Consider the following 23,066-nt stretch of genomic DNA (forward strand, 5'->3'; position numbering starts at 1 on the left):
AACTGGAAGAGTTGGTATGGATTAGACTGCTTAGTATTGTCTCACAAGTCACTGAGACTCTCTGTTTGTTGTCTTTTCAGGGTTAAAGCTGAGAGTCAGGATATACATAAAAGTTAAATTGTATACAGAAAACAGATCTGGGATATGGGCGGTGTACTTTACCATCCAAAAAATATTGTGCATTACCCAATAATAATGAAGATTTCTTTATTTTTAAGCTATTTTCTAGAATTAAAATTTTACAAAAATTCAATGCACACACATCTTTTTCTTCTAGAATGTATCTATTTTATAAAATAAAATATATTTGTAAATAAACGTGTATCATAATGTTTTCAGAGGTGCTGTTGTTTACTTATTTCTGCCTATAATGAGCTGTATTGGTTAGTAAACAGTCACTTATTAAGCACTTGCTGTGTGGAAGACACTGCTTTGGCCCTGAGTAAGGAGACATGGTGGGGGGGAGATACTATGCTAATGGATTATAGTTCCAACTCTGCTTCCAAGAGAAGCTTGAGAAATGGCATAGACACATGAAAAGCAAGTAACAACATGGCTGCGTGTTGGCCTAACCTGGCATCCAAGCTGATTTCTGAAATCACCTCACCTTACCCCTCATGACCATTCCTACCCCCTCACCACTCCATCCCACCCTGTGCCTGGACCACCTTCTCCAGGATGTTTACCCTGACCCTCTTAGTTTAGAATGGGAACCCTTTTTCTGGTTCCCATGGGCTCTTGTGCATACCTCCACGTATTGAATACTTCATTCAAACACCAGGCATTTATTGAGAATTTATGTGACGCTAGGGATATATCAGTAAAGTGGTTCCTCGACCTCATATAGCTTTTTTAGTGACTAGTCCATTGCTCCCACCTACAATGTTAATGTGACGTCCTTACCAACAAGAATGAGTACGTTTTTTTTGAAATCATATTTTATGTAAGGTCTAGAGAACAGTAGATATTTATCAAGTGTTTGGTTTTAAAATGATAAATGAATAAGTAATAAAGAAATCAGTGAACAATCTAGATCAGGGTCAAATCAGATGATGGCTGGAAGATTTAACAATCTTGGAACTATTGACATTTTGGGTCAGATAATATTTTTTTGTACAATGTCTAGATGGAAAGTGTAAGATAAAGTTTCTTTGGAGGAGGAGGTGAGTTGGGGTGTGGAGCAGTATTTCAGTGAGTTTGGCTGAGTGTGAATAGAGCGAGTATACATTTCCAGGGCTTGGACTCCATCCTGCAGGCCTGGGAGGGCAGGAAAGTTCACAACCTGATTTAACAAGTGACCTGGGGAAGCCAAAGCAGAAAAATCTTCCTGGGAGATTCTAGATAGCCATCTGTGAGTCAAAAAGTAGGGAACAGTTTTCAACTTTCTGCAAAGCCAATGATCTGACACTAATATTCACTGGATATTTTTAAACATTTTTTAAGACTATGAATTTATATTTATATATATATTGTTATTACTGGCTATGCCTACTGTAGAGTTGGAGTCAAACAATGGGGAAAGTTTTACTAGTTTTTTTTTTAATTCTATACTATTTGGCTGCAAAATCAAATGGATACTTGCATTAACAGAACAAAATTACTTTTTGGTTCCTGAATCAGTTTTCTATCGCTGCTGTAACAAATTGCCCTAGACTGAGTGGCTTAAAATAATCCTAAGAAGTTACCTTTCAGTTCTGGAGTTTGAAAGTCTGAAATGGGCTGGAGTGAAGTCATCAGCAGGGTGGCATTCCTCACCTTTTATTTCTAGAAGCCACCATGTTCTTCTTCACTGGGGGCCTCCCTCCACCTTCAGAGGCAGCATTTTCACATGCCCCTCACCCTCTGACCCTGGCTCTCCTACCTCTATGCTCTTTCACTTTTGAGAACCCTGTGACATCACTGGACTGACCTGCACCACCCAGGATACCTTCCCCACCCAAAGTCAACTAATAAGCACCCTTAAGCATCCTTTGCCAGGAAGCCAAGCATTTTCACAGGTTCTGGGGATTAGAATACGACCTCTGTGGGGGAGTCTCATTCCGCCCACCACCATAAGCATAGTCTTTTAACCTTCAAGCCACATCTCTTTATTGGGCTACATCAGCAATTTGGAGGAAACCATCTCAACTTGGTCAAAACTGCACAATAGAGGGTAGTGCAGTAGTCAAAGTGGCAGCCAGTGCGGTGCTGGACATAAGGCTGGCCGTGGGAGGGTCACTCATTCACATTACCAGCTGTTCACTCATCAACCAGTGAGTAGGCACCAAGGGTCCAGCTCTGTGCTAAATGCTGGGAGGGCTCCAGAGGAGTACTCAGCACAGTCCCCATCTGCAAAGAGATGCCATGCACACAAGGATTGCCAAGTCAAGGCAGAATATTGGGGGGTTTCCAGTATTGTAGGAGGCCTCCAGGAGGGGGAGGAAAGGGGATGGGTGGTTGGTTCCTAATAAGGAGAGCAGGTCTCGTTCAGTGTGATGGAAAAAATAGAATTCACTTTTGATGGTTCACATGGAGACTTTCATAAAAGAGTGGCTTGTGGAGGTGTGGGCAGAGTTTGGGAAACAAACAAGGGAGAGTGTGGCACCTGGATTATAACTCTTGTCAAAGGGATGAGGTAAGAAGATACATAACCAGAACCTTGTGAACTTGAAACATGGGGGTATGGAGGAGGGTTCCCCAGTGAGAGCTATAGTCACGGAAGGATTTGGTCACTGCCGAGACATGGTGCCTAAGTAGGGAGGGGTTGTGGGGTAACCAGTTGTACTGGTGTGTCTGAGACTGAAGGGTATCCCTAGAAGTGGGACGTCGCTAAAACCAGAAATGTCCCTGTTTCTTATCTTCTTTTTCTTAGATAAGTCCCTTTAATATTTCATATACAAGGGCTTGGTGATGATGAACTCCTTGAATTTGATCTTATCTGAGAAGCACTTTAACTGTCCTTCCATTCTAAATGAAAGCTTTGCTGGATAGAGCAATCTTGGATGTAGGTCTTGGAATACTTCTTTCCAGCCTCTTCTTGCCTGTAAGGTCTCTTTTGAGAAATCAGCTGATAGTCTTAAGGGAAGTCCTTTGTAGGTAAATGTCTGCTTATTTCTTGCTGCTTTTAATATTCTCTCCTTATCTTTCATCTTGGCTAATGTAATTATGATGTGCCTTGGTGTGTTCCTCCTTAGAACCAACTTCTTTGGGGCTCTCTGAGCTTCCTAGACTTCCTGGAAGTGTATTTTCTTTGCCAAATTGGGGAAGTTCTCCTTTATTATTTGTTCAAATAAGTTTTCCACTTGTTGTTCTTCCTCTTCTCCTTCTGGTACCCCTATAATTTGGATGTTGGAACACTTAAAGATGTCTTGGAGGTTCCTAAGCCTCTCCTCATTTTTAAAAATTCTTGTTTCTTCATTCTTTTCTGATTGGATATTTCTTTCTTCCTTCTAGTCCACTTCATTGATTTGAATTCCAGTTTCCTTCCCATCACTATTGGTCCCCTGTGCATTTTCTTTTATTTCACTTAGCATAGCTTTTATTTTTTCATCTAATTTGCAACCAAATTCAATGTACAGTAAAATGACAGCAAACTCACAATTATTAACAACCACACCTAAAACAAAAGCAAAAGCAAACTAAGTGAACAACTAGAACAGGAACAGAACCACAGAAATGGAGATCACATGGAGGGTTAGCAACAAGGGACGGGGAAGAACAGGGGGAGGAAAGGTCCAGAGAATAAGTACCATAGATGGTAGGTAGAAAATAGACAGGGAGAGGGTAAAAATAGTATGGAAAATGTAGAAGCTAAAGAACTTATGACACATGGACATGAACTAAAGGGGAGGATGTGGATAGGAGGGGGGCAGGGTACAGGGGAGTGAAGTAGAGAAAATAGGACAACTGTAATAAGATAATCAATAAAATATATTTAAAAAAGAGAAATGTCCCAGGCAAGCTGGGACCATTTGGTCACTCTGAGGTTGGAGAGAACACCCTGAGCTCTCTCTCCTCCCAATGTTGCATTAGTCGAGGCAGCCCAGGAGACGTATGAAGCCTCCAGAGGGACAGAGAGAGGGGAGAATGGAACTTGACAGGCAGTGACATGTGGATACTGATCAACACATCAGTTCTAATTGGATTTTAAAGAAGGGACAGAAGTTTCCTAGGTGGGATGGGAAGAGAGATGCATAGTAACTAGGCCATGAAAAGCATCATTTAAGTGGGTTCCTTATTTATTCTTATGACTTAGTTCTTAATTTCTCCAAGTCTTTCCACCTCTCCCTAATACCCCCTCCTCACTCCCAAAACACATCCCTTTCCCCTTCTTATTCTTTATATACCCCCTACCCCATTCTGCCTGCTGTGGGTCTCCCACTGAGTTTCTGTGCAAACAGAGAGGATAAGGAAGAGCAACAGCAGCGACTGAGAAGGATTTGCCCATGGTCCTTTCCCCACGGGGTCTTCTATTGCTCCAAAGTGAGTCTGACCTAAATATGGCTTAAGTGGAAGTACGTTTAACTCTCAGAACCCAAAGGTTATAAAACACAACTTTGAACCATAGTATCCCAGACACCATGATAGCCAGTGGAATCTATGCAGCTGAAACAATCCCAATATTATTTACTGCTTTAAGCAGGCATTTGCCACCTAAAACAAAATACTTTGATATATTTTTGTCCGAGTTCTTGATTAAAGTGCACCTTGCTGTCTACCACTCTCTTCATAGACCACACGATAGCATGTTGATGAGCCTGGTTTGGGAGGCAGCTAGAATTTCAATTCTAGCTCTGCTACTTACTAATTGTGTGACTATGGTCAGGTTGTTTCCTTTCTCTGTGTCTCAGTTCCCTCAGGTAAAATATGGGCAAGAAAGCGTTCCTACTTCACAAGCTGTTCTAAGGATTCAATGAGGTAATACATGTAAAGGACTTAAACTAGTGCCTGGCTCATATAGCAACTACTCAGCGAATGTTCAGAGTTTTATTTCTATCACAGCTCTTCTTAAATAAACATATCCTGAAGACGAAAAGTATCATCATCCTCTCAGTTCCATGTTCTCACGTGTTGAAGAAGTTTTAAAACCTGGGTAACTATGTGCATGACATAATTGATGCTCGTGTTGGGGGGAAGACGTGTTCAGTAAAGCCGCCACAATCACTGAGTTAGTGAGGGCGGAACCAGTGCTCACAGGAGAAACCTGGCACTGGCTTTGTGTGAGCCTCTGGTCACATTTTTGTCAACCAGTCAACACAGTGCCTTGTTTTATATGTGTTTCTACTCAAGGGCACAGTTGCCCCTAAGAACACCGGGTAGCATTTTAGCGCTACACTTGGGGGCCCTTTATTATATCTAATCATCAACAAGCACAACAAAGCATAAAACATGGCATTTAATAGATGGCAGAAAGAACACCTGTTTGCCACATGAGAGCTGAAATGGGAAGGCACAGCCTTGCTTTCTTCTACCTCAGCTGGGACCATGGACTTTGGGCGACTTTTTCCTCTCTGTATATGTCTGCAAATGACCACCAAAGTGCCCTGGGGATTCATTTGCAGGTTACACATGAATTTCAGTGAGTAGGCAGATTTGCAAATACAAAATCTGCAAAAAACGAGAATTGACTGGAATCGATTCAACATTTCTGCATAGCTAAAGGCTGTATAAGTAGAGGTGAGGGTGGAGGAAGATTATACAAGGGATAATATAAACATTAACCTGATAAGGGAGAGACAGGTTGTTCCCAGTTTCTGTATTGGTTAATATTTACCCCAAATATATTTAAATGTATTGAATAATACCCAAACTGTCCCTGTATTGCAGAAACCTTCAAAGTGATTAATACACTAGTGTGCATTGTGAACTTCTGCAAAATATAGTATTTCCTAAATTTGACCAGTAGACTCTTTGGGAAATACTGCTCTGAGGTGCTTCTGACAAAATCACCTGGAATTTATTTCTAGTGTCAGGAAGTGTTCTATTTGACTAGAAGAGTAATTTGCATTGTAAAGGCTGTCATTCAACCAGCTGAAAGACCACTTCTGCATGGGCTGTGGACTTCCCTGGGAGAAAGGCTGTTAACAGAGAAATTGCACTCCTTTTTGCTGTTCTCAGTTGTGTATTTCTGATTTCGATAAGCAATTAAAACAATGTGTATCAATCAAGATGCCGAACCAGTGCATCTCCACTTAAAGCTTTGCTAGGAGAGGAAAGATTAGGAGGAGGAGGCTGCAGATTGACAACTAAGCCTCAGCGCTATAGGCACCGCCTTGGAAGTCAGCTGTCATGATAGCAGACAGTGATTCAGCCCTTGGAAGTGAAAGATGTTTTCATTTATTGGCAGTTTATTCCTCCCGAGCATATTGTAAGACAGGTGCACTCTATTAGTTTAGAGCTTTGTTTAAAGTTTTCACTGTTTCTTAGAAATAGCATGAGCAATATCTTTCTGAAATAGTTTTCTCTATTTTAAGACTAGATTCTGTAAAGCATGCTCTGGACATTAAGTTTTTTTGTTTTTTTTTCTGTGTTGGAACCAGGGAAGCAGGATGACTGGTGCAGGTTTGCAGAATGTGCAAAGGCCCTGAAGATCTGAAAGAACCAAGCCAAGAGCGAGCTCAGGCCAGGATGCTGGGAGCAAGGTTCCAAGAGCCACCGGCTGGGGCATTTACCTAGTCTTGCCACTTCCTGTCTGAGAGATTGTGGCCAAGTTGCCAAATCCCTTTGTGCCTTATTTCCTCACTAGAAACATTGGGATTCAACAGTACCTACTCCTATTAATGGGTATTTGAGTTCAGTGGCTTATTCAAATAGTAAATATTTCTTTCTCTAGGGTAAAAATGATCAGGAGTAGGCAATCCAAGGCTGGAGTAAAGGCTCCAAGAAACCACCCATGGTCCAGACTTTTCTCTTAGCTTTGTGTCACCATCCTTAGTTTGTGGAATTGATATGTGACTTCTCTTTGCATGGTGTCAGGATGCTTTATACACATACAGATATTTATAGTCCCAGCAGAATGAAGAGGGAAGAGAATCAGATCCAGCATAAGGCATAAAAGCCTTCCCTTGGACTGTTCTACCTTACGTTTAGGGATGCCAGCCCCTCTCAACACTTGTCTCTGGCTCGTTGTACAGACCTGCATCACATGCCCACGCCCAGGAGGCCACTCTTAGCCGCCACATTACCATCCTCAAGCAAGATCGTGGTATTGTTTACGTGGAACAAAGGGGGAAAACGGATATTAAGAAAATAGCAGTATTACCAGACATCTGCAATCATGTCATGTCAATCAAACAAGTTAATACCATATTTTTCAGACTATAAGACACATTCCCCCCACCCCAAATTTGGAAGGAATAATGGTTGTTAATGCTGCTGTTGAGTTCTGTTTACATTTACATTGGTGAAATATTATGTTATTTATGTTATTAAATATTTTACCACTTTTTCACTTCAATTTTTTTTTCCTATTCTCCTCCTCTAAAAATTCATGGTCTGAAAAATACAGTACTTGTAAAGAATGAAGAACCCCACAGAGGAATACAGGAAGTAGCTGATGCATCTATACTAAACTTAGAATGAAGCCAAGACTTCATATGGGTGCCGTTGAAGGAAGAAGAATAAACTCTTCTCCTATCTCCACCTCCTACCTTGACTCCCTGCCCCTGCCCCAAGCAGAAACTGCTTGTTAAATATGTTCTTATTTCCTGATTTTCAAATACTTACAGATCCCTCATTTTATAAAATGACAACTTCTGGCCCAGGGCTCTTTTGGACAATGGTAGCTCATCACATCTGTCTGGAGTGCTCTTTTCAATCACTGGGAAAACACACAGGGCGGACACAAAATGGCCAGATGCAGCCAAACACCTGGACACAGCAAAACGACATTTTTCAACATCCGAGCAGTTTTTGACTGTCGGATATGAGCTGAGACTTGCGAAACACTGCAAACATTTAGACATTGCAGTTTAGACACTGCTCTGACTATGTAAGAATATGGCACAAGCGCCTCAGAAAACAGCACCAAATACATCCCATTTTTAAAACAGCGAATACTCTGGTGGTAGCTAATGTCTGAGATTTCCGTCGGAGTAGCATTCCTTGGATGTCCCAAGGAACTTTTCTACTCACCTCAGAGAGGGGCTAGAGCCTTTCTTTCCCTCTTCCCTTCCCCACGCTTCCTAAAAATTTAGTGAATGCCTACTATGAACTCAGTGATAGCATCCATACTGTGAGACAAGGCTTAGTATGTCATAAATCATTCATGATCTCATTCCAGAAATACATACCTGTATGCTTACTATGTGGCTTTTCGCTGAGTGAAGTGGCCAGGATGCCGTGGTATACAGAACAGAGGAACAGCAGAGGGACCCTGAGGTCAGACCATACCTGGAAGGGAGATGAACACAGGACTGCAACACCCTGAGATAAGTGATACAGATGAACAGAATGCTAAGGTCACCTGCGCACTGACTGAATTCGTTTAAGCTGAGAGCACTGGGCTCTCCGTAGTAGAGGGTGATACTTAATTGGCATGATACTTAAAAGTAACAGGGATATTGAAAAATCCTTTCCTGCACTTAGGTTTTTTTGATAGAGCATAGCAGAAGTTGTGTATTTAGGGTTATCTACTTTTTTTTTTTTTTTTTTGCCTGTGATGCTTTGAAGCTCTGAAGGTGTGAACTGTAATAACTTGCCTTCAAGTTAATCACAAATCTTGGCTTTCCTATCAGGTTTTGCCCTGAGAAAAACACAACTTTAGGGGGAAGAAAAAAAAGATCTGATATGCATGCTATTATTGGATGCCTGAGACATGTTCCGACTTTGTCTTGTCTTACAAAAAATAAATGAGATTTCAAAAGTATTGTTCATTGAGGGTAGTGAAACACTGATTGGAGAAATGACGGGGTGCTTTTCGAGAACGAAGTCTGGGAGTTGGGAGAGCCATAGAATCGCAGACGTTCCAGGCTGAAAGGGCCTTAACGTGCCTGGCATGCGCTGTGTGATGGATGGCATATGTAGAAATGATAAAAAAAGTCAACTGGGATTAAAGAACTCAGAATTGTGTACATTTCTAAATGTTCCTTTTTCACCCTGGAGGGCTTTGATGTCAACACTGATGAAGCCAAATGAGACCTCTTGTATTCTGTAGAATAAATGCATTACCCCAAATACCATGTTCTGGTGATGGAAAAGAAGATATACTAAACAAACCAGACCCAGAATTTAAAACTTTAGCATGAATTTAGAAACAGTCTTTAGGTCCACTTTTATTATATGAACTATAGCAAAATATGTAAACGAAAAAGCTTGTTTTATGTCCATAGAAATGCTTATGTTAGTAGGAACCATGGGCCATGTAACACTGAAAGATACACATATAATACATAATATAAAAGACTACAGTGTAAATGAGTGTCAGGAAATACACTGTGCTACTGTGGTTTAGCTAGAATTACTATGACAACTGTAACTTTTACATTTCTTAATTTTTTTCCATTCGAATTTGCAACTTAAATGTCACATTACCATAGGTTTTGACTTTCTCTTTTCAATGTAGTTCGAAGAGAAAAGTCACGCCAGTGCTCCTGTTAAATTCTCTTTTAATGAGGCGTACCGTGAATAGGTCACACTTGTTCAGGGACAAAACATCTGGGTGGGTGTCATGGCAGTTAAAGGGAAAAAAAGAATTTGCAAATTGTTTATAATATGTATAATGCTCAGTCAATATATCAAACTCTCCCATTACAAAGCTCTTTCTGCCACCCAGTACACTGATAGAAAAGCAACATTAAGAGAAAAGGGACACAATCTGACCCCTATTTAGGGTGTGAAATCTATTTATGTAGAAAACCTGACATCAGCTTTGTGGAGTGGTAAGTTCTCCAAGGTTTGATTCATTCTGTGTTTTTCTTTGAATCTATAGAATTTAGCTGTTTTTCTGTGTCACATAAAAATCTACAAACTACATTTTGCTTGTACCTTTTATTGCCTTATTAGGGTTAACCATCATTTCTGGTTCTTCCATGTGCCATTTTGCAAATTAAAAAATACTAATTTAGTACCATAAAAATATTTAATAGAATCCTTAGCTGTAGTTCCTGATCTTAGGGGACAAACAACCTCATAGGGGAATTAAATCAGCATATATATTCAGATTCATTCATTTATTCATTCATTTAACAACTATAATACCGTGGCTAGTGTGGCTCAGTGGACTGAGCACCAGCCTGCAAACTGAAAGGCTGCTGGTTCAATTCCTAGTCAGGGCACATGCCTGGGCTGCAGGCCAGGACCCCAGCTGGGGGTGTGCAAGAGGCAACCAACTGTTGTATCTCTCATACACTGACATTTCTTGCTTTCTCCCTTCCTTCTCCTCTTTTTGAAAGTAAATAACTAAAGTCTTTAAGAACAAAAACAAAAATGATTTACCTCATCTCCTCCAAAACTAAGGTCAAATACCTCAACTTCCTTCTGCTTCATTTATGCTAACTCTACTTCTATATCTACCTTGTCTTTCTAAAAAAAACCAAGTAATTATTGGACACCTACTGTATGGCACATCTCTCTCTCTCTCTCTCTCTCTCTCTCTCTCTCTCTCACACACACACACACACAAAAGCTAAAGCTGCATATGTGTGTGTGTATCTAGACCTTGTTCAAAGGTGGGAGGAGCTGGGGACAAAGGTCTAGAAAGGGACAGTTGGAATATCAAAGACTGAGGTGCTAACTGGTTCACCTAGGCATTGGCCTGAGTGGACGGTTTGGCGCTGCCAGGGAAACCCAAGAAGCTGAGCGTATCCTCTTGCTGATGGGAGACTGCGAACAGGAACACTGTTGCCTCGGTCTCAAACACCTGGGGTCGCTCTGGCCTGGAAATGACTGGATGTGGAGTGGGCAGGAGAGTTGGGACGAGCTAGGACACACTCACTGGGCTTCCCTGCATCCTCCCATGACAGTCTCGGACTGTGGAAAAGACTCCCCTCCCTGAAAAGAACGACTGATGCTTCATTTTGTCTCCCAAATCTCACGCAAGTTTCTCCCTTGGCCAATTCTTATCAGCTACCAAGGTGGAAAGAGGTCCTAGTTCCTCACCTCAAAAACGTGACGAAAGCCCAGTTCAGCACAATAGTGGTCAGTACAGAAGAGTTGCTGCCCCCAGAAAGCTTAAAGACTTCCAGCACATGTGGGGAAGCCACAGAGGAGAGGTGAAGAAGCGAGTCTGAGGGGCAGAACAGAGCTGAGCAGAGCGCAGGGGACGAGACTGTTGGAGTGACTCAGGTCTGTCTTTCGGAAAGGGGATAACAGAAGATTAGAAACATAATAATTTGTTCAAAATCTATACTGACTAAAACACTGAGGCCTCATGAATTAGAAGATTTTAATACTATTTATTTTTATTTTTCACCTAATATATCTGGGTAACATTGGTTAATGAAATTATGTTGGTTTCAGGTTATTCCTATTTTTTATTAAAAGTCCTGAGGCTAGGGAGGTAAGGTACTTACCCAAGGCCATACCGCTATCAAAACCAGAATCAGAATTTTAACTCACTTTTCTGAGTCCAAGTCCTATGCCCTTTTCCCTGTGCTGCTGATGCCTTCCAAGAGGTCTCATGATTAAAGGTTTTCTTATATTCAAAAAGCACTTTTTAGATGGTTACTCTGCGTGCAAACTGACAGCTGGTGTTGAGACTGGAAAAAACAAGAACATTCTCTGCCTTCGTGGAGCACATGACCTTGTGGAGGAGATATACTCTAAAGTAACTCTCAAGAAATAAGCGAATAAGACTCAGTGGGAGCTCAGAGGAGGAAGAGAACACTTCTGAGCGGGAGCAAGAAAAGGCATCACAAAGCACGGTGGGGGGGGCAGGGTTATTAGAATCAGACTCATTGGGTTCCAATCCCAGTGGTGCCACTTAACTAGCCATCTCTCTTTGGACAGTTTAATTACCCTCCCTTGCTTCAACTACCAGTTATAAAATGGGGATGATAGTAGTAGTACCTACTCCTAGAGCAATAAATAAGTATTTGCTGAGTTAATATTTGTAAAGTGCTAAAGCAGTGCCTAGCACTCATACTAATAGTGAGAACTAGAGTTAATTAAAAAAAATAAGGCTTTAACATTTAGTATCCATGTAGAATAAAAGCATAGAAACAAAGGAAAGAATAAGAGAATCAAGGAATGTGGGCATGAAGGATTGCAAAGAACAGACCGTACAGAAACCTAGGACCACGGCTGAAGATAGAAACACAGAGAGCGTGTGGCCAATGGGGAGCCATGGCAAATAAGCTAAACTGCAACGGGTGTGTGTGTGTGGGGGGGCATCTCCATCTACCTATGAATCTAGCATGAAGGAAGCTAAAGAAGTTGAGCTAATCAGGACCCAAGACTGGGAGTCATAATAGGGGATGGAAAAATACCAAAAATAGATGAAAAACTCGGAGGTACAACCCATCATGGTTGAAGAACATGGAGACTAAGCCCAGAGATTTTCAGGTGTGGTTTTGGCACAGCCTTTGACATTGGGGGGGGGGGGCTGGGTAGGAGAGGAAAGCTAAGAGACTGTGGAAAGCGCAAACACCTGTGAGGACCCCAGAACATTTCATTATAGATTCTCTCAAGAATGAGATGGGGATTAGAGAAAGAAGAGAAGCCAGAAGTGGACGTATATTTTTATCCAGCCTATGAGAAAAAGCCAAGGGAAGCAGCACTGAGGAAGAAGACTGGAGGCCTTTAAGGGCAAAGGAAGTGGGTTTTCTACAAAATTATCCTTGATGAGCAATTAGAAAGACAGCTCTCTCCAAACCCAAAAGAAGTCCAGTACAAATCAAAGTAACTTCAAAAACTTTAAAAATTTCTCATAGTTATGAATAAAAATTTTTAAGTAAATCACAGTGGAAATAAATGATATTGAAAATATTATTTATAAACATTTCAACGGATAGTACTAGAGTGGAACTTGGAAATTTTATAATGTTAAATGCTTATATCAGAAAACAAACAAAAAAAAGGATGAAAATTAATGACCCAAGTATTCAACTTAGGAAGTAACAACAACAAAACTAACAAGAAAAAACATAGAATAAAGAAGATAAATTTCAGAGCATAAATTAATGAAGTAGAGAAGACAATATAGAGATCAATAAAATTAATAAATCAAGCTTGACTAACGCCTACAAAGAGTAATCTAGAAAAAAGGGAACTGAGCTTTTTAAAAATAAGAAAATAATATCATGAGCAATTATATAGAAATAAAATTGGACAAATTCTGGTATCAAAAAGAAATATAAAATGTTAATGCTGCTCTAATCATTAAAAGGACAGAGTAAGACTTTTACTCTTCTTAGAAAGTTATATTGGGAAGTTCTAACAAACATTGTAAGGTCAAATGATTATGAACATACACGAAAGCTTCTAGAGAATGGAAAAAGAAGGCAAACTTCCTCTTTATGAGGTTGGCACAAGTTTGATATAATATTCAGACACAAGAACAATACAGAAAATGAAAATTACTAGTCAGTCACGAGACTATAGATGAAATAAAAATGCTAGCAAATAAAACCCAGAAATATATAAAAATGGTAAATCATTAGTGAGTTGGTTTTATGTCAGGAATGTATGATTAGTTCAATGAGTGTTAGAAAAATTATGCAATTTACCATAAAAACAGATTAAAGGAGAAAAACTGTCTGAGCACTCAAGTTTTACTCTTTGTTAATAATCAGCTGAAAAACTGGAAACAGGAGATTTTTCTAAATTGAAAAATAATAACTATAAATATTTTACAGCAAAGATCATTTTAATGATGAAAAGTTAAAAGAATCCTCCTTAAAATCAGCAACAAAGAAGAGATTCTCACTATCATGAGTGCAATAAGAAAGAAAAAGAGAAATAAAATGCATAAGGATTGAAAAACAAAAAAGTAAATCTATGATTAAATCCAGATGGCATAAATTTTTATCTAGAAAACCAAAACAGACTGATTAGTAGAATCAGTGAGTTTAGCAAAGTTAATAGATAACAGATCAATGTGTAACAAATTAACATTTCTAAACTTAACAGATTAACAAATAGACTAAAGAAGATACAATGTCAAAAAAAAAAACCCAAATGCAAAACACTCAGAGAAACTTAATAAACAAAAACCAAAATATAGCCTTGATGGGTGTAGCTCAGTAAACTGAGCATGGGCTGGGAACCAAAGGGTCACCGGGTCATTTCCCAGTCCGGGCACATACCTGGGTTGTGGACCAGGCACCCCCTGAGGGCCACGTGAGAGGCAACCACACACTGATGTTCCTCTCCCTCTCTTTCTTCCACCTTTCCCCTCTCTCTAAAAATAAATAAAATCTTTAAAAAAAAAACCAAAATAAAATTTAAAACTCTAAGAAATTTTATTTTTAAAATATGTAAATTGAAAGGAATATCATATGTTATATTAATGCATAGGAAGATGCAATGATCCCAAACTCAATATAGTCTATGTAATTCCAATCATAACTTAAAAGGATTTTTCTTGGAACTTCACAATGTGATTTTATAATTTATAAAAGTCTTCTTTAAGTACCCAAATTAATATTGAGAAGCTACCAGATTATAAAGACTTTACCACAAAGTGTAATTCTTTACATGTGTCATGTTGGTTCCATTATAGACAAATAGACCAGTTGAGTACAATAAAGGGTCTAGAAAGAAATCTAATCATGGGGAAAAATTATCCAACAAATTCTACTGAGAAAATTGATTGTCTGCCAGGAGAAAAACAAAACAAACAAGCAAAGAAAAAAGGAATTGAATACCTTACTCACATCACATCCAAAAATTAATTCAAGATGTCTTAAGGATTTTAATGTGAAGCTAAATTTTATATTTTATATTATATAAGCAAATATATACCATATATTTGTGACATTGGTATAGGGAAGGATCTTAAGCAAGATGTTTAAAATGAAAAACATAAATCAATAAATCCAAATACTCCAATAGAAAAATAAGTGTGGGTGTGTGCATGTGTGTAGATATAACAACAGAAGCAAAAGCATTAATTAGAATAAATGTAAAAGAAATGCTTAACCTCAGTAGTATATGAGGTCTTTTGGGGAAAAGTCCAACCATTGTTAATGTGAGGAGAATGATTTGTGCAACATCGATGTAACCTGGCAGCCAAGGAGAGTGGACTGGAATGCACATGGGTGAACAGTGATGAGTTTACTGTGCTAGTCAGTGGGGGCAGTAGACGTCATTGAGTGAGCATGTGTACTGTGTGTCTGTCACACTCAAAATGACTGAGCGAATAGAACAAATCTGCATCAAATTTTGCATTAAGCTTGAACATCCCTCCACAGAATCTACTTGGATGATTCAGAAGGCTACAGCTATGAGCAACCGCAAATTGGCAACTTCATCACAACACGCCTGCTCAGGCAACACATCTTGTGCAGAGCTTTTTGGCAAAACATCACATCATCAAGGTGACTTAGCCTCTCTACAGCCCAGATTTGGTGCCCTAAGACTTCTGGCTTTTCCCCAAACTAAAATCACCTTTGAAAGGGAAGAGATTTCAGACTGTCAATGAGATTCAGGACAATACAGTGGGGCAGCTGATGAGAATTGGAAGAACTGTGTGAGGTCCCAAAGTGCCTCCTTCGAAGGGGTCATTGTCCTATGTACAATATTTCTTGTATCTTCTTTAATAAATGTCTCTATTTTTCATAGTACATGGCTGGATACTTTCTGGACAGACCTTGTATTCAAATGTTTAAAACAAAATTATCATATGATTTCACACCCACCACATTAGTAAAATTTAAGAAGTCTGGGTTAGCAACAGGGGAGTGGGAGGAGGAGAAGAGAGGAGAAGGTACAGAAAATAAGTAGCATAGATGGTAGGTAGAAAATAGATAGGGGGGGCAAGAGTAGTATGGGAAATATAGAATCTAAAGAACTTGAGACACATGGTCATAAACTAAAGGGGGGGTAATGGTGGGGATGGGGGGTAGGGTGGAGGGGAATGAAGGGGGGAATAGAACAACTGTAATGGCATAATCAATAAAAAATAAATTAAAAAAAATTTAAGAAGTCTGGCAATGCACTGTGTTCAGAAGGTGGGGAATACAAGAACTCTCATTGCAACCACTTAAAATTGGTTTGCAGGATGGCGCTCAAACCACTGAGCCACACCAGTCAGGATTCAACCACTTATAATTGGATAGTGTGACATGATGATAAGAAATTTAAGATGCACATACCCTACAACTACTAAATGTGCATATTTATACCCTAAAAACACTTGCATATTTGTCTCCATAGACAGAAAATTTATAACAAAAATAAATGGAAAATAAATATAAAGTACAGTAGAACATAATGCTTTATCATATCATACAATTGAATACTTATAAGAGAGAATAAAATGAAATCATTTAGAATGACAGAATAAGGAGCTTGGTGAACCCTCTCCCTGTAAAAGAATTTAGTGAAAATTATAAAACAAAAATTTTAAGTCTTTGGAAATAGTCTTAATACACACAGCAAATGAGAAGACATTCATTCAAGAAAAATGAGTAAATTTCAGTAAGAATCCAGCAACATATAAAAAGGATCATACACCATTACCAAATGAGTTTTATCCTAAGATAAAAGGATAACCTTCCTAAGAAGGTTGGCTTAATGTACCAGAGTCAATTAACATGATACACCGTATTAATAGAACAAAGGGAAGAAACCACATATGCATTTGAGAAAATCCAGACTAGGAATATAAAGGAACTTGCTTAGCCTAATAAGAATCTTTAGGATCATATATGAAAAACTCACAACTAATTTATTTGAAGGTGGAAAATGGAACGCTCTCCCCTAAGATCTGGTACAAGATAAGGGGGTCCATTCGCATCACTTTTTAAAAAATTCTCACCTGAGGGTACATTTATTGACTTGAGAAAGAGAGAAAGAGACTGATGTGAGAGAAAAATATCAATTGGTTGCCTCCTGTATGTATCCTGACCTGACTGGGGGATCAAATTTGCAACCAAGGTATGCACCCTGACTGGGAATTGAACCTGTGACCTTTCAGTGCCTGGGACAATGCTGAGCCACACAAGCCAGGGCCATCCTCACCACTTTTATTCAACATTGTATTGGAAGTTCTAGTCAGAACAATTGAGAAAGTAAAAGAAATAAAAGCTTCCAGATTGATGAGGAAGATGTAAAAATCTGTATATGAAGGCAACGTGATTTCTTTTTTGCATTTAGAAAATCCTAACGAATTCACTAAACATGATTATAGCTGTATACAAAATTGATATAAAAATCAATTTCAGAAAGATTGCAGGATACAGAATATAAAAATACATTTTATTTCTATACACAAGCAATACATACTCTGAAAATTAAATAAAATAATTTCATTTACAAAACTATCAAAAAGAAGAATAAACTTAAAAAATTTAAGATTTATTTAAGATTTCAATCTTAAAAATGATCTTCATAAATATAAAGACATTCCATACTCATGAATCGAAAGATTAAATATTCTCAAGATTGCAAAATTCCCCAAATTGAGCTACAGATTTAATGCAGTTTCTATCAAACTCCCAGAAGGCTTTTTATGGTTTTTTTGAAGAGATTAAAACTCTGATTCTTCCTGTTAAAGGTGAGATCATATGACATTTGTCTTTCAACACCTGGCCTATTTCACTCAGCATAATGCTTTCCAGTTCCATCCATGTTGTTGCAAAAGGTAGTAGCTCCTTCTTTCTCTCTGCAGCATAGAATTCCATTGTGTATATGTACCACAATTTTTTGATCCATTCATTTACTGATGGGCACCTAGGTTGCTTCCAACTCTTGGCTATTGTAAATTGTGCTGCTATGAACATTGTGGTGCATAGGTTCTTTGAAATTGATGTTTTAGGATTCTTAGGATATAATCCCAGCAGTGGAATTGCTGGGTCAAAAGGCAGGTCGATTTTTATTTTTCTGAGAAAATTCCATACTGTTTTCCATAATGGTTGTACCAGTCTGCAATCCCACCAACAGTGAACTAAGGACCCCTTTTCCCCACAACCTCTCCAACATTTGTTGTTTGTTGCTTTGTTTATGATGGCCATCCTGACTGGTGTAAAATGGTATCTCATTGTGGTTTTAATTTGCATCTCTCTGATAGCTAACGATATTGACAAGCAAGCAGAAAAAAAAAAAAAACCAAAGACACTGAAATAGAGAACAAGGGGATAGTGACAAGGGGATAGAGGGGAGAAGGAAGGGAATTTAAGGGGAAAAAGGGGGAGGGATTTGGAGGAACAAATAGGAAGGACACAGGGACGAGATCTAAGGGGGGTGGAAATGGGAGGGAGGTGGGGAGCAAGGGGCGGGGGAGACTGGGATGGGAAAAATAGACAAAAAACTGTACTTGAAAAATAACTAAATAAAATTAATAAAAAAATAAACAAAAAACCACAATAAAATGGCAACAAATACATATCTATGAACAATTGACTCTAAAAACAAACTAAGTAAAATGAAGAACAGAGATACAATTATGGATATGGCCAGCATTTTGATGATTGTCAGGAGGAAGAGGAGTTTTGGGAAATGGGCGGAGAGGTGAGAAGATTAAGAAGTATAACCTGGTAGCTACAGAATAGCCATGGGGATGTAAAATACAGTATAGGAAATGGAGTAGCCAAAGAACATATATGCTTGATGCATGGACATTAACAAAAATATTGGAATTGCCTGAGGTAGTTGGCAGTGCTGGGTGGAAACAGAGCAAAGGGGGAAAAATTGGGACAATTTTTTAATAGCATAATAAAAATATATAATTAAAAAAAAAACTCTGATCCTAAAATCTATAAGGAAAAATAAGAGAGTGAGAATAGCCAAAACAATCTTAAAAAGAATAAAGCTAGAGAACTTACCCTTTCCAATTTCAAAACTTAACCACAAAGCAACAATAATCAGGACAGTGTGGTCCGGGCATGAGGACAGATATATAGATTAATAAAACACAACTGAGAGTAGAGAAAGAAATCCTCACATTTATGGTCATTTTTTTTACAAGGGTGTCAAGACAATTCAATAGGAGAAAGAACAGTCACTTCAGCAAAAGTACAGAGACAAGTGGATATCTACGTGCAAAAGACTGAACTTGAACCTCTAACACCACATGAAAAAATGGACTCAAAATGGATCGAACAGCTAAACCTAAGTGTAAATGCTAAAACTATAAACTCTTAGGACAAAATATAGGACTTTGTGACTTTGGGTTTGTCATGGTTTAGTAAATACAACACTAAAAGCCTAAGCAGCAAAAGGGAAAAAAACACGGATAAGCTGTATTTCATCCAAATTAAACAATTCTGTGCTTCCAATGATACCATAAAGAAAGTAAAAGCCCACAGAATGGAAGCAAATGTATGTGAACCACATATCTGGTAAGGGACTTGTATACAAAATATAAAAGGGACTCTTACAAGTCAATAATAAAAACACAAATAATTCAGTATGAAAATGGGTAACAATTTGACTAAGCATTTCCCCAAAGAAGATACACAAATGGCCAATAAGCACAGGAAAAGATACTTGATATCATGTCATCAGGGAAATGTGAATTAAACTATAATGAGACACCATTTCATACCCTCTAGGATAGCTTTTTAATAATATAAAAAAGCAAAATAAGGTGTTGGCCAGGATATGGAGAAATTGGGACCCTCTGTACATTGCGAGTGGGGATGTGAAATAGTTGAGAGTTACTTTCCACTTATTGCTTTGAAGTTGTTCTTACTTCTACTTCTGACTTTTATTTTTACTAATGGAAAGACTGCTATCCATCTGATGATTTTACCTATTCATATAATGGGCTTTTACTTTTGATAACTATGATAATTTTTTTGTCTTTGATATTCTATAGTTTCTGTTATGATTTGGATTTGGTTTTTCCTTTATGGATGTGCTGTGGATTCCCATCCTAAAAATGATGTTCTTTAAGTTAGCTTTCTTTTAGTTACATATTATCTCTTCACTAGTGCCTCTCTATATTGTTCTCTTTCTGAAAATTCTCTTCGATGTATTTTAAAGCCCCATATTATTTGCTCTATACTATTACATACTTTCCATACTTTTATCTCTTTTGACTTCTTGGTGATTTCTAATTTTCCATCCTTTTGTTAATATTCTCTTCAGCTGTCTAATCTTGTGTTCAGCCCATATGTAGAGTGAAATTTTTTAACTTTCAAAGTATATGGTCTTTATTTTTAGAGTTCTATTTCTAAAAAAAAAGTTTCTATTTCTTTCTTCATCTCTCTGAATATTTTATACATAAAGGCATATATAAGTTAAAATATATGACTTTAAAATATTCAAAATATTCATATATATTTAAAATAAAGAAATAAAGGGAGAAATAAATAGAAACTGCATGGTATAGTTGTAGATAATATATCAATATATAAAGCTTTTTAGAGTGTTCTCTTGTGCCTGGATTTCTTAATTTATAATATCTATAAACTTTCTATTATAGTTGAATGTTTACTCATGTGCCTTTGAAAGTTTTAACTCTGAGGCCCTCTCCAGTCTAGGGAAGAGGGCTGCTTCTCAGCACAGCTCAGCGAACCCTAATTTATGTGTCTCTACAGGGCATTGCCGTTGCCTTTTCTGGGGTCCAATGAGTTCCCCTCTCTGGGTCAGTTTTGTGCACATTTCATGGCTCAAAGTTCCTTCCACCTTGTATGGTGCAAACTTGTTCCCATGCCCATTTTTTATTTTTATTTTTGGAGAATGCTTGAATGTTTCAATCCCTTGCATGTGATCCCTTTTCTACTTTGGTTTCATACCACACCCACTGTCCAGTGGCATAAATATGGTCATGGAAAGGATGGTCTTTTGTGTCACTGACTTTAGGCAGGAAGTTTGTACTTCCTCCATGCCATACACTCAGCCTGAAACCTAGACTCTTATGTCCAGGCAAGCAGTGATACCTCATGGATTTGGCCTACGAATTTGGTTCTGCCACCCCTATGACCCACTTGACTTTAGCCACCATTCCAAGACTTGGCTTTAAGTTTCCTCTTCATTAATTTGTCATGTGCATCTGGTTTCTACATATATTTCTATGTCTGTGTGTTGGAGAGGGACGATGGTTCGAGGGACCTTGTGCCTTAGGACCACAAATTGCTTTTCTTATTTTTTATGCTATGGGTGTACATCTTTTTGTTCACAAAAGGTTTGCCAATTTAGGTTTATTTTTTGATCTTTTAATGGCTTTCTGGGTTTAATGCTTTGATTATTTATTTTCAGAAATTTTATCATGTTTTAGTAAGATAATTAAGAGTACAAACATTGCCCTCGGCAGTTAAGGTTATAATCCATAACTTTTGATGTGCATTATTCTCAGGTTATTCATTTCAACCAGGTTTCATTTATTTTGACTCATGTATCATGCATTTCCGTGTAACAGATCATCTCAAAATACAGTGGTTTAAGCCCTGGCTGGTGTAGCTCAGCAGATTGAGCGTGAGCCTGCAAACCAAACAACCATGGTTCGATTCCCAGTCAGGGCACATGCCTGGGTTGCAGGCCAGTTCCCAGCAGGGGATGAATGAGAGGCAACCATACATTGATATTTCTCTCCCTCTCTCCTTTCCTTCCCCTCTAAAAATAAATTTAAAAATCTTTAAAAAGATATAGTGGCTTAAAACAGCCACTATAAGATTTTTATATCGCCATTTCGTCACATGCAGGTGTGACTTAGGGTTCAGGCTCTGGGTCCTTCCCAGGGCTGCAGCCAGTCATCTTCAGGACTGGGGAGGATCCTAGCTCACTCATAGGCTTTGGGGGTCAGGGTTCAGTTTCGTGCAGGCTATTGGCCATAGGTTTACCTCAGTTTCCTGTCATCTGCACCTCTTTGTAGGGCATCTTGGCATGTGGCAGCTTGTTTCATCAGAGAGGTGTGAGAGACAGTGATGGTGGAGATGAAGATGTGGACAGAGAGAGAGAGTACCAGCAGGCTGGAAGTCATCATTTCTATTAACCTGACCACAAAACTGATACCGTATCAGTCTGATCCCAAGAGAACTCCCTTTCCCCTGTTTAATGCTTTTATTTTAAATTCGATGTTTTTCCAATATGGATATTGCAAACTCAGCATTTCGTATTGTAGTTGACTGATAGACCTTTGTCTATCCTATTTTCATATCTTAATTTCATGTCTACCTCCTTTAACAACAATCATGAATTTTGATTGGTTATTTGATCAGAGATTTTTTTTGTCTTAATAGAGTTAATCTCATTAAAATTGTCTTGTTATATGAGCCCTTTTACACTTTTGCTTTTATAACTTTCAGTGGAAAATACATGCTCAATTTTATATTGTACTAGTAGTTAATATTTAAAAATACAATATAATTTTTCATCCCCACCTGAGGACATTTTTCCATTGCTTTTAGAGACAGAGGAAGGGAGACAGGAAAGGAGAGAGAGAAACACTGATGCAAAGACAGAAGCATCAGTTGGTTGCCGCCCACATGCCCGCAGTTAAGACTGTCTGCACCCAGACCACGAATGGAACCTGCAACCTAGGTGAGTGCCCTGAGCGGAATCAAAGCCACAACATTTTGGTGTATGGAATGATGCTCCAACCAGCAGAGCCACACCAGCCAGAGCTAAAAATACAATTTAAAAATATTATTTCTCTAATTGTGATCATCATAAGGTGCCATCATGGGAGTGAAAGTCAATAGGAAGTTAAGCTTACTGCTCCACCTCCCCAAATGAGCTCTCACTTCACCACATCAGTCTGCTTGGCTTCCTTCTTCCCTTCCTTCCTTCATTTCTTCCTCCCTTCCTCCCTCCATACACTTCCCTTCCTTCCTTTCTTTTCCTTCCTTCCTTCCTTCCTTCCTTCCTTCCTTCCTTCCTTCCTTCCTTCCTTCCTTCCTTCCTTCCTTCTCAATTGCCTTCATTCATTCAGAACATGTTTACTGACTACTAATAAGTACCAGGAAATAGATATAAACCATGAAACAATAAAGCTACTGTCCTTGGAAATACTATATCATAGACATAGATGTGCATAAGATCTA

This window comes from Artibeus jamaicensis, unplaced genomic scaffold (genome assembly GCF_021234435.1).
Source record: "Artibeus jamaicensis isolate MK-2021 breed Jamaican fruit bat unplaced genomic scaffold, CSHL_Jam_final scaffold_1964, whole genome shotgun sequence".
Classification (NCBI taxonomy): Eukaryota; Metazoa; Chordata; class Mammalia; order Chiroptera; family Phyllostomidae; genus Artibeus; species Artibeus jamaicensis.